Source organism: Oncorhynchus clarkii, chromosome 33 (assembly GCF_045791955.1).
Source record: "Oncorhynchus clarkii lewisi isolate Uvic-CL-2024 chromosome 33, UVic_Ocla_1.0, whole genome shotgun sequence".
NCBI classification, from domain to species: Eukaryota; Metazoa; Chordata; class Actinopteri; order Salmoniformes; family Salmonidae; genus Oncorhynchus; species Oncorhynchus clarkii.
The window spans coordinates 24,147,977-24,160,202 of NC_092179.1; the positions used below are offsets into that span (position 1 = coordinate 24,147,977).

A 12,226-nucleotide genomic window follows, 5' to 3' on the forward strand; every position below is an offset into this window, starting at 1 on the left:
TTTAAGGTTAGGGTTATGGAAAACATGATTCTGACTGGAAATACATTTTAGATCCCCACAAGGATAGATGAACAAAACAGGTGCTTGTGCCACAGGAAGCAGGTATGACAGAGGATGGAGGGAGAGGGTAAACACTATCATTCATCCTCCATAACTCCTCCCTCCCTCCTCTGATATCCCTCTTTCACCATCATTCCCCTCATCTGCTTGAGGACAAGAACCTCAGTCTCTCCAACCGACAGCTCTGCTCACCCTCCGGCATTAGACATGTATCACATTGAGCCCTGGAGGGGGGAGGGGGTATTGGGGGCAGGGTATCAACATGCTCAGAGGGATCTTATCAGAGAGCGAGGGATGGAGGAAAAAGAGGTAGAGAGAGAAGTAGGGGGAGATAGGAGAGATTGCACTGACTCGTCCACTCAAAACCCAAACTCAAAAACGACGGACAACTTTGATCAAAATCCATGTCTATTTTTTTGATAAATAAAAGAAATACATTGGGTGTGGTTCATTGTGATGGGAGAAGAAAAGGAGACGTTGATGGGGACAGGAGAGCTGAATCAGTGGGGCTCCCAGTCAACCCTGAAAGCACCATTTCAGAGGTATCGAACAGCGCCCGTGCGGCCAAAATCCATCGTCTCGACTTTCACTGAAATATAGATTAAGACTGGGAATTGCCAGTGACCTCACAAAACAACATTATTACGATATTTAGGTGCCGATAAGATATGTATTGCAATTATCACAATTCTTTACTGTTTGTATTGTGATTTGATACTGTGATTTTATTTCGATTTGTTGTTCCAAACATATTGCTCACCATATGTCTGCTTCAGAGGGACAAGAGAGTCATGAGAAAAACGAGTTTTGATCAGTCATGTAAATAAGGTGCTGAAAACAAATTGACTTCCTACTTAAAAAGATGGAGAACAAGCTATGAAGGAAAAATACTGGAGTTTTGGTGAGCAGGTACAGCCAACTAGCGCAAAAATATTGCAATAGTCAAAACAGCATATCGGCAAAAATAAGATCACGATATGTAACTATATCGATTTCCCCCCAACACTATTATAGATCACTTTTAGGTGGATATACTGTCAGTTCATATAAATTATACATTTTCCCTCTGAGTTCCGGACTGGCATTCCGACTGGACACAAATCGATAAACCTTGCAGTCTGGTGCGTTTTATAGTGAGGTGGAAATATATCAAATAAATGTCTGTGATGATAAACAGGAAACCAAATAAATAAATGAACAACTATTACCTGGAAAGAAATACATTATGCAGGACAGGTTTCTGTATGACAGCCGTGTGAATGCCATGGCAGCTCTATTATCTAGCACTGCAAGGGGAGGGTGGGTCTCTGGTACAGCGTTTTGTTAGCGCTGTTGGTAAGTTTGTTGACAGCACTGCTGCGAGGGTAACGGTGCGTACAGTGCTATCCGAGAGGGGACGACATCTTAATGAGTGTGTGTGTGTTTGTCAATCACTGCTTACTAAAGAGAATAAATGAAAATGGAAAGATTCATAATATTCAGGAGAAAAGAGAAGACCGGGTCTAATTAGCTGTGGAGGGTTGCATGTCGAGCTATTGGCTTCGGGAAGTGCTGCCAGTGAATGGAATAGAGCTTGTGTACACAAACACCTAAATTAGCCATCACATAACCTTATAACCACCAAATTACACCTGGAACACCACCAGTAATGAAGGGAATAAATTGCACATAATAACACTAATAGCAGGGTAGGCTGGGATGATGATGGCTTCACATTACAGACCAAGGGCCTATTTGTCAAGCACCCTAAGAGCTCCTCGTCAAATCATTAAGGTTGTTTCTTCTTCCTAATAATCCTTTCAAAACATGACGACCACGGTCATTATGTGGACATTTCCTGGGCTGCATCCCAAATGGAACCCTTCCCTTTACAGTGCACTACCTTTGATCTGGGCCCATGGGGCCTAAACACACATAAAGAGGTAACAAACATACAGGCCTATGACACCTTGGTGACGTCCATCACCCAACCAACCAGGGGAGCAATCTAAAACGATCCCACATTTTAGACCAGGAAGGGTCAAACTCAGTCCACAGAGGGCCTAGTATCTGGTGTTTTTTGTTATATCCTTTCAATGAAGACCTAGACAACCAGGTGAGGGGAGTTCCTTACTAAACAGTGACCTTAATTCATCAGTCAAGTACAATGGAGGAGGAAAAACCCGCCAACGCTCAGCCCTCCGTGGAATGAGTTTGACGTGTTAGATTATGACGGGGCACTTCTGCCAGATCGAAGGCCTCGTGGTTTCAGGGTCAAATCTATAAATATAGATCACCTTAAAAAAGAAATAGGTAGTAACATTCATCGATCCCCTAATGGGATTGATCTGCTTTGGATGATAATGCTGAGGTAATGGGCCTCTTAATTAAAGTGGCTACATGTGGCCTAATGACAAATACAGAGGACGAACAAAACACGCACACTATGAACACAAATAGGCAAATAGGTCAGGGCTTGGCCCAAATAACTAGGAACTAGAGATGTTAACGGTAACCATTAATCAGTTAGGCACAGAAAATACATTTGACCGGTCATGCTTATCGGTCTATAGGTTAATTAGCATCATTTCGTGGAATTCAATTGGAGCGTGTGAATTTTAGTTGGGATAGTTAAGCAACAAGGCCAGAGGGGGTGTGGTGTTTGGCCAATATACCACGGCTAAGGGCTGTTCTTATGCACAACGCGGAGTGCCTGGATTACAAATCTAAATCTAATTTTATTGGTCGCATACACGTGATTAGCAGATGTTATTGTGGGTGTAGTGAAATGCTTGTGCTTCTAGCTCCGACAGTGCAGTAATATCTAACAAATTACACAACAAACACAAACCTGAGTAGGAATGAATGAAGACTATATACATACAGTGGGCAAAAAAGTATTTAGTCAGCCACCAATTGTGCAAGTTCAGGCCCATCTGAAGTTTGCTAAAGAGCATTTGGATGATCCAGAAGAAGATTGGGAGAATGTCATATGGTCAGATGAAACCAAAATATAACTTAATGGTAAAAACTCGTCATATTTGGAGGACAAAGAATGCTGAGTTGCATCCAAAGAACACCATACCTACTGTGAAGCATGGGGTGGAAACATCATGCTTTGGGGCTGTTTTTCTGCAAAGGGACGGGGACGACTGATCCGTGTAAAGGAAATAATTAATTAATTAATGTTTATAAATGAAAGCACTTTGTTTCTAGTCCCCCCATTAAGTATTTGGAAAGATTTATGTTTCTGGTATGCATGATTTTCTCCTGATCAATTAGACTACAAAGGCTGTGGTTACTCCCTGAGGAAGGCCATGCTGCCAAAACACAGAGTTAACTTTTTATTCTATTGAACATGACATAAGTAAAATAAAGGCATTTTAAACTAACTATAAGAAGAGTGCCATGGTATTTTTTAAGTTTTGAAGACAAAGGCCAAAGGCAACCTTCTAGGCCTCTCAGGGAGACATGGGCCAGTTATCCAGACCATTTGCCTCTCCCCATAAGCCCTGTCCCTGTGTGTCTAAAGGGGCCTGGGGCTATTGAGTTGCCCTCCCTGGCCTGGACCGATCTCCTGACATCTGACTCATGATCACTTGGTTTCCTCTGGCGGTGAAGCAGCCAGGTGTGTCCAATAACCAGGGGAGAGGAGACGTTTGCTCGTTTGTTTCGGGTTAGCTGTGTCACTGTCGGTATACAGCGCTGTCAAGAGTGGTCACCTGCTGTATGCATGATAGTGTGTGTGGATGTGTGTGTGCACATTGATGAGTGTGTGAGTACATAAAGTTCCCTGAGTTGAGCTCTGCTGCCCTGTAGCAACAGCATCATCTTAACGCTCCAACACGATAAAAGAGCTGAGAACACGACATATCAACCCGTCACTCAGACCTCTTTAAAGTCCACACAGTCGCCACTAGCTAAACAACAACGGGGGGGGACTTGGGTAGCTTCTCAAACTGCACCCTATTGACTATATAGTACACTACATCTGACCAGGGCCCAAAGGGAATAGAGTGTCATTTAGGACACAGCCTGGGAAAGGACTGGCGTTTGCAGAATAACACAGAAGCACTCTGGGTTTTTAAGAGTCCGGGAGAGGTGGAAGGGTGAGCCTGGGAGCACAGGTGGAAATCCCAGAGTGCAGCGATAAGTGCTGAGGAAAGTGTGTGTAAACTCTGTGAGAGGCTCCTCCATAAACATGTATTGCTTAACCTCTCACCATGTTGACAGGCGCTGGACGAGGGCACACACACAGAGCTGGATGCAGGACACAAGCACACACACCCCAAATCCAACTCTGTCCTCAAATCCCACAGCTTCACTCTCACTTCTCCAGAGCTTTTGCCATGTGGCTTTTCAAACAGCACTTTGTCCTCTGCCTTCAACTGAACTAGGCCTGTCCCTCCCAGTAGACCAGTCTCTGGCATTCACAGCGCTGTGTGTCTAAGCTAGATAGCTACTCTCTAGCCTGCTGTCCCATCAACCTTCAGCACTCTGCTTAGGGTGGTCTGCTCTTGTAATCAGAGCTCATATTATAGAAGGAAGGTCTTGTGTCACACACACACACACACAATAGTCTAGATGCACTTGTCTCTGACACAAAGCAGGCATGTGAGGTTTACAAAGGTGCAGTGTGTGTGTATGAATGTCCACTCCTAAGGACCCTGGGAAATCAATGTGACTCGGAGGCCCATGCATCACTGTCACGGAGGGCCGATTGCACCCCTCTCTCCAAACGATCGGGGGTCATTAGCAGGCCAGTGAAACATGAATGATCCCCCCCCCCCACCACCACCACCACCGCCCCCCTTGGCAAATTCACTCACAAAAGAAGCTCCCTCACATTAATGAGTTTCCCTCATCAATAGATAATTTATGTTTGCCCAGAATGAGACTCCTGTCTGCCGATTGAAAAAAATACAGAGAGAGAGAGAGGTAGAGAGAGAGAGAGGTATAAAGAGAGAGAGGTAGAGAGAGAGAGAGGTAGAGAGAGAGAGGTAGAGATAGAGAGAGGTAGAGAGAGAGGTAGAGAGGGAGAGGTAGAGAGAGAGGTAGAGAGAGAGGTAGAGGGAGAGGTAGAGAGAGCGGTAGAGAGAGCGGTAGAGAGAGCGGTAGAGAGAGCGGTAGAGAGAGCGGTAGAGAGAGCGGTAGAGAGAGCGGTAGAGAGAGCGGTAGAGAGAGAGGTAGAGAGAGAGGTAGAGAGAGAGGTAGAGAGAGAGGTAGAGAGAGAGGTAGAGAGAGAGGTAGAGAGAGAGGTAGAGAGAGGTAGAGAGAGCGGTAGAGAGAGCGGTAGAGAGAGCGGTAGAGAGAGAGGTAGAGAGAGCGGTAGAGAGAGCGGTAGAGAGAGAGGTAGAGAGAGAGGTAGAGAGAGAGAGAGGTAGAGAGAGAGAGAGGTAGAGAGAGAGAGAGAGGTAGAGAGAGAGAGAGGTAGAGAGAGAGAGAGGTAGCGAGAGAGGTAGCGAGAGAGGTAGAGAGAGAGGTAGAGAGAGAGGTAGAGAGAGAGGTAGAGAGAGAGGTAGAGAGAGAGGTAGAGAGAGCGGTAGAGAGAGAGGTAGAGAGAGAGGTAGAGAGAGAGGTAGAGAGAGAGGTAGAGAGAGAGTTAGAGAGAGAGGTAGAGAGAGAGGTAGAAAGAGCGGTAGAGAGAGGTAGAGAGAGAAAGAGAGAGAGGTAGAGAGAGAGGTAGAGAGAGAGGTAGAGAGAGGTAGAGAAAGAGGTAGAGAGAGAGGTAGAGAGAGCGGTAGAGAGAGCGGTAGTGAGAGCGGTAGAGAGAGCGGTAGAGAGAGAGAGAGAGAGGTAGAGAGAGAGGTAGAGAGAGAGGTAGAGAGAGAGGTAGAGAGAGAGGTAGAGAGAGAGGTAGAGAGAGCGGTAGAGAGAGCGGTAGAGAGAGCGGTAGAGAGAGAGGTAGAGAGAGAGGTAGAGAGAGAGGTAGAGAGAGCGGTAGAGAGAGAGGTAGAGAGAGCGGTAGAGAGAGAGGTAGAGAGAGCGGTAGAGAGAGAGGTAGAGAGAGAGGTAGAGAGAGAGGTAGACAGAGGTAGAGAGAGGTAGAGAGAGGTAGAGAGAGAGGTAGAGAGAGAGGTAGAGAGAGCGGTAGAGAGAGGTAGAGAGAGCGGTAGAGAGAGCGGTTGAGAGAGAGGTAGAGAGAGAGGTAGAGAGAGAGGTAGAGAGAGCGGTAGAGAGAGAGGTAGAGAGAGGTAGAGAGAGAGGTAGAGAGAGCGGTAGAGAGAGAGGTAGAGAGAGAGGTAGAGAGAGAGGTAGAGAGAGAGGTAGAGAGAGAGGTAGAGAGAGAGGTAGAGAGAGAGGTAGAGAGAGGTAGAGAGAGAGGTAGAGAGAGAGGTAGAGAGAGAGGTAGAGAGAGAGGTAGAGAGAGAGGTAGAGAGAGAGGTAGAGAGAGGTAGAGAGAGGTAGAGAGAGAGGTAGAGAGAGAGGTAGAGAGAGAGGTAGAGAGAGAGGTAGAGAGAGGTAGAGAGAGAGGTAGAGAGAGGTAGAGAGAGAGGTAGAGAGAGCGGTAGAGAGAGCGGTAGAGAGAGCGGTAGAGAGAGAGGTAGAGAGAGAGGTAGAGAGAGAGGTAGAGAGAGGTAGAGAGAGGTAGAGAGAGAGGTAGAGAGAGAGTTAGAGAGAGAGGTAGAGAGAGCGGTAGAGAGAGGTAGAGAGAGGTAGAGAGAGCGGTAGAGAGAGAGGTAGAGAGAGCGGTAGAGAGAGCGGTAGAGAGAGAGGTAGAGAGAGAGGTAGAGAGAGAGGTAGAGAGAGAGGTAGAGAGAGAGGTAGAGAGAGAGATAGAGAGAGAGGTAGAGAGAGCGGTAGAGAGAGGTAGAGAGAGAGGTAGAGAGACAGGTAGAGAGAGAGGTAGAGAGAGAGGTAGAGAGAGGTAGAGAGAGAGGTAGAGAGAGAGGTAGAGAGAGCGGTAGAGAGAGGTAGAGAGAGGTAGAGAGAGCGGTAGAGAGAGAGGTAGAGAGAGCGGTAGAGAGAGAGGTAGAGAGAGAGGTAGAGAGAGAGGTAGAGAGAGAGGTAGAGAGAGAGGTAGAGAGAGAGATAGAGAGAGAGGTAGAGAGAGCGGTAGAGAGAGAGGTAGAGAGAGAGGTAGAGAGACAGGTAGAGAGAGAGGTAGAGAGAGAGGTAGAGAGAGAGGTAGAGAGAGAGGTAGAGAGAGAGGTAGAGAGAGAGGTAGAGAGATAAATGGCAGAGGGCTCCCAGGTTGTAATGAAAGGATGTACCGTCTGTTCGAGCCGCTAAACGATTTGTCGTGGCTATGACAGGTGAGAGGGATGAGGAGAAAATAACCGAAAAAGGGAGAATAAGAAACAGAAGGCTGATTGGGGGGCGAACATCCAACGTCCCTCTCCACCCGAGTTAGCAGGAAAACAAAAATGAATTTACCATTGGGGTGGAAGACATTTTCTAGTGCTTATTATATCCCAGCGTCTGTTTCGTTCTGGGATAAGGAGAGGAGATCAAAAGGACGAATCTCTTCCTCTCAATTCAATTCAAGGGCTTCATTGGCATGGGAAACATATGTTTACATTGCCAAAGCAAGTGAAGTAGATCATAAACAAAAGTGAAACAAACAATAAAAACGAACAGTAAACATTACACTCACAGAAGTTCCAAAAGAATAAAGACATTACAAATGTCATATTATGTATATATACAGTGTTGTAACGATGTACAAATGGTTAAAGTACAAAAGGGAAAATAAATAAGTATAAATATGGATTGTATTTACAATGGTGTTTGTTCTTCACTGGTTGACCTTTTCTTGTGGCAACAGGTCACAAATCTTGCTGCTGTGATGACACACTGTGATATTCCAGCTAGTAGATATGGGAGTTTATCAAAATTGGGTTTGTTTTCAAATTCTTTGTGGATCCGTGTAATTTGAGGGATAAATGTGTCTCTAATATGTTACATTACATACATTTGGCAGGAGGTCATGAAGTGCAGCTCAGTTTCCATCTCATTTTGTGGGCAGTGTGCACATAGCCTGTCTTCTCTTGAGAGCCAGGTCTGCCTACGGCGGCCTTTCTAAATAGCAAGGCTATGCTCACTGAGTCTGTACATATTCAAAGCTTTCCTTAAGTTTGGGTCCATCATGGTGGTCAGGTACTCTCTGTTTGTACTCTGTTCAGGGCTAAATAGCAACCGTTTTTTTGCGCTCCCTCTCTCATGAATTAGTTAGAGTTGAGTTAGAGTTGACACGTCCATTACGGCGTTCTCTCCCAAACGTGTCCAATTAAAGACAAATTGGCGCTGCCATTCTCTCTATACAGGTGGGTTTGTAGGGTTTTCTTCTGGGTCTCTAGTTTAGACCTGGAGCAGGTGGAGTGTGTGAGTGTATCCTGGCAAGAGAGCTGAAATGCCACACACACAGACAGGCCAATCAGATCTACTGTAGCTTTGATTGGACTGATCATGTCAACATCATACTTTCACAATCTTAGCTAGACAAGCAGTGATGAATCACGTCCACAATCTACTGGAAAATCCCTTTCAATTATTTTATTTTACCTTTATTTAACTAGACAAGTCGGTTAAGAACAAATTCTTATTTTCAATGACGGCCTAGGAACAGTGGGTTAACTGCCTTGTTCAGGGGCAGAACGACAGATTTGAACCTTGTCAGCTCGGGGATTCAATCTTGCAACCTTTCGGTTACTAGTCCAACGCTCTAACCACTAGGCTGCCTGCCGCCCAAATCCTTGTCATATGAAGAGAAATTATAGATAAAATGTATCGGTGCTCATCGGCCATTGGACATAAACATAATACACTATATAATGTTGTTGGTGCTGTAACCATGAGGAAGGGATACTATATAATGTTGTTGGGTCTGTACCCATGAGGAGGGGATACTATATAATGTTAGTGGGTCTGTAACCATGAAGAGGGGATACTATATCATGTTGTTGGGTCTGTAACCATGAAGAGGGGATACTATATAATATTGTTGGGTCTGTAACCATGAGGAGGGTCTGTAACCATGAGGAGGGGATACTATATAATGTTGTTGGGTCTGTCTGTAACCATGAGGAGGGGATACTATATAATGTTGTTGGGTCTGTAACCATGAGGAGGGTCTGTAACCATGAGGAGGGGATACTATATAATGTTGTTGGGTCTGTAACCATGAGGGTCTGTAACCATGAGGAGGGGATACTATATAATGTTGTTGGGTCTGTAACCATGAGGAGGGGATACTATATAATGTTGTTGGGTCTGTAACCATGAGGAGGGGATTCTATATAATGTTGTTGGGTCTGTAACCATGAGGAGGGGATACTATATAATGTTGTTGGGTCTGTAACCATGATGAGGGTCTGTAACCATGAGGAGGGGATACTATATAATGTTGTTGGGTCTGTAACCATGAGGAAGGGATACTATATAATGTTGTTGGGTCTGTAACCATGAGGAGGGTCTGTAACCATGAGGAGGGGATACTATATAATGTTGTTGGGTCTGTAACCATGAGGAAGGGATACTATATAATGTTGTTGGGTCTGTAACCATGAGGAGGGTCTGTAACCATGAGGAGGGGATACTATATAATGTTGTTGGGTCTGTAACCATGAGGGGATTCTATATAATGTTGTTGGGTCTGTAACCATGAGGAGGGGATACTATATAATGTTGTTGGGTCTGTAACCATGAGGAGGGTCTGTAACCATGAGGAGGGGATACTATATAATGTTGTTGGGTCTGTAACCATGAGGAAGGGATACTATATAATGTTGTTGGGTCTGTAACCATGAGGAGGGTCTGTAACCATGATGAGGGGATACTATATAATGTTGTTGGGTCTGTAACCATGAGGAAGGGATACTATATAATGTTGTTGGGTCTGTAACCATGAGGAGGGTCTGTAACCATGAGGAGGGGATACTATATAATGTTGTTGGGTCTGTAACCATGAGGAGGGGATACTATATAATGTTGTTGGGTCTGTAACCATGAGGAAGGGATACTATATAATGTTGTTGGGTCTGTAACCATGAGGAGGGGATACTATATAATGTTGTTGGGTCTGTAACCATGAGGAGGGGATACTATATAATGTTGTTGGGTCTGTAACCATGAGGAGGGGATACTATATAGTGTTGTTGGGTCTGTAACCATGAGGAGGGGATACTATATCATGTTGTTGGGTCTGTAACCATGAGGAGGGTCTGTAACCATGAGGAGGGTCTGTAACCATGAGGAGGGGATACTATATAGTGTTGTTGGGTCTGTAACCATGAGGAGGGTCTGTAACCATGAGGAGGGTCTGTAACCATGAGGAGGGGATACTATATAGTGTTGTTGGGTCTGTAACCATGAGGAGGGTCTGTAACCATGAGGAGGGTCTGTAACCATGAGGAGGGTCTGTAACCATGAGGAGGGTCTGTAACCATGAGGAGGGGATACTATATAATGCTGCTGCTCCAGTTTAAACTGTTCTGCCTCATTATTATTCGACCATGCTGGTCATTTATGAACATTTGAACATCTTGGCCATGTTCTGTTATAATCTCCACCCGGCACAGCCAGAAGAGGACTGGCCATCCCACATATGCTCTCTCTAATTCTCTCTTTCTTTCTCTCTCTCGGAGGACCTGAGCCCTAGGACCATGCCCCAGGAATACCTGACATGATGACTCCTTGCTGTCCCCAGTCCACCTGACCGTGCTGCTGCTCCAGTTTCAACTGTTCTGCCTTATTATTATTCGACCATGCTGGTCATTTATGAACATTTGAACATCTTGGCCATGTTCTGTTATAATCTCCACCCGGCACAGCCAGAAGAGGACTGGCCACCCCACATAGCCTGGTTCCTCTCTAGGTTTCTTTCTAGGTTTTGGCCTTTCTAGGGAGTTTTTCCTAGCCACCGTGCTTCTACACCTGCATTGCTTGCTGTTTGGGGTTTTAGGCTGGGTTTCTGTACAGCACTTTGAGATATCAGCTGATGTACGAAGGGCTATATAAATAAATTAGATTTCATTTGATTTGTAACCATGAGGGGATACTATATAATGTTGTTGTGTCTGTAACCATGTTTGCTAGTGACAGACTCTTCCCATTCAAATTTGAGTTTAACAAAAAAGTTCATTAATAGACCCATGTAATTCCAGTTGATATTGCGAGGGTGGTTTTGTTTGCTCAATGCGCTGCCTGTGAGTCGGTGTATTGTCTATAAAAGTGGATCCTCGTGATTGTATTTTTACTTCCTTTTTAGAGCACAAAGGCCTAATAAAATGTTGTGTAGTGGCTTTGCTGGTATGCATCTAAAAAAAATTGGTTGAGTTCTCCCATCACCAGTGGCAATTTTAGCATGCAAATATTGGTGAGGTGGAGAGAGAGCGAGCAAGAGAGGGAGAGAGAAGGTTAAATAAATTAGTGTACAGTAACTGGGAATGTGAGTGTGTGAGGAGACAACGAGCAGAGAAAGAACGGAGAACAAGAAAGAGAGAGTAAAAGAGTGACAGCGAGAGAGACGTGTGAGAGAAGACTAGACACAGGCGTTGAAAGACAGAGAGAAGACTAGATAGCTGGGAGTTGAAAGAGAGAGAGAGAAGACTAGATAGCTGGGCATTGAAAGACAGAGAGAGAGAAGACTAGATAGCTGGGCGTTGAGAGAGAGAGAAGACTAGATAGCTGGGCGTTGAAAGAGAGAGAAGACTAGATAGCTGGGCGTTGAAAGAGAGAGAAGACTAGATAGCTGGGCGTTGAAAGACAGAGAGAGAGAAGACTAGATAGCTGGGCGTTGAAAGACAGAGAGAGAGAAGACTAGATAGCTGGGTGTTGAAAGAGAGAGAAGACTAGATAGCTGGGTGTTGAAAGAGAGAGAGAGAGAGAGAGAAGACTAGATAGCTTGCCGTTGAAAGAGAGAGAGAGAGAAGACTAGATAGCTGGGTGTTGAAAGAGAGAGAGAGAAGACTAGATAGCTGGGTGTTGAAAGAGAGAGAGAGAGAAGACTAGATAGCTGGGTGTTGAAAGAGAGAGAAGACTAGATAGCTGGGTGTTGAAAGAGAGAGAGAGAGAGGACTAGATAGCTTGCCGTTGAAAGACAGAGAGAGAGAAGACTAGATAGCTGGGTGTTGAAAGAGAGAGAGAGAGAAGACTAGATAGCTGGGTGTTGAAAGAGAGAGAGAGAAGACTAGATAGCTGGGCGTTGAAAGACGTATGAAGCCTTCAGCCAAAAGCAGAACGCATA

At 45.1% G+C, this 12,226-nt stretch overlaps 1 protein-coding gene across 1 annotated transcript in view; it reads right to left on the reverse strand.

Moving 5' to 3' along the window:
- The window catches only part of LOC139393228 (staphylococcal nuclease domain-containing protein 1-like), a 334,741-nt gene that overhangs the window by 133,410 nt on the left and 189,105 nt on the right, over positions 1-12,226 (reverse strand). The window lies entirely within an intron of this gene.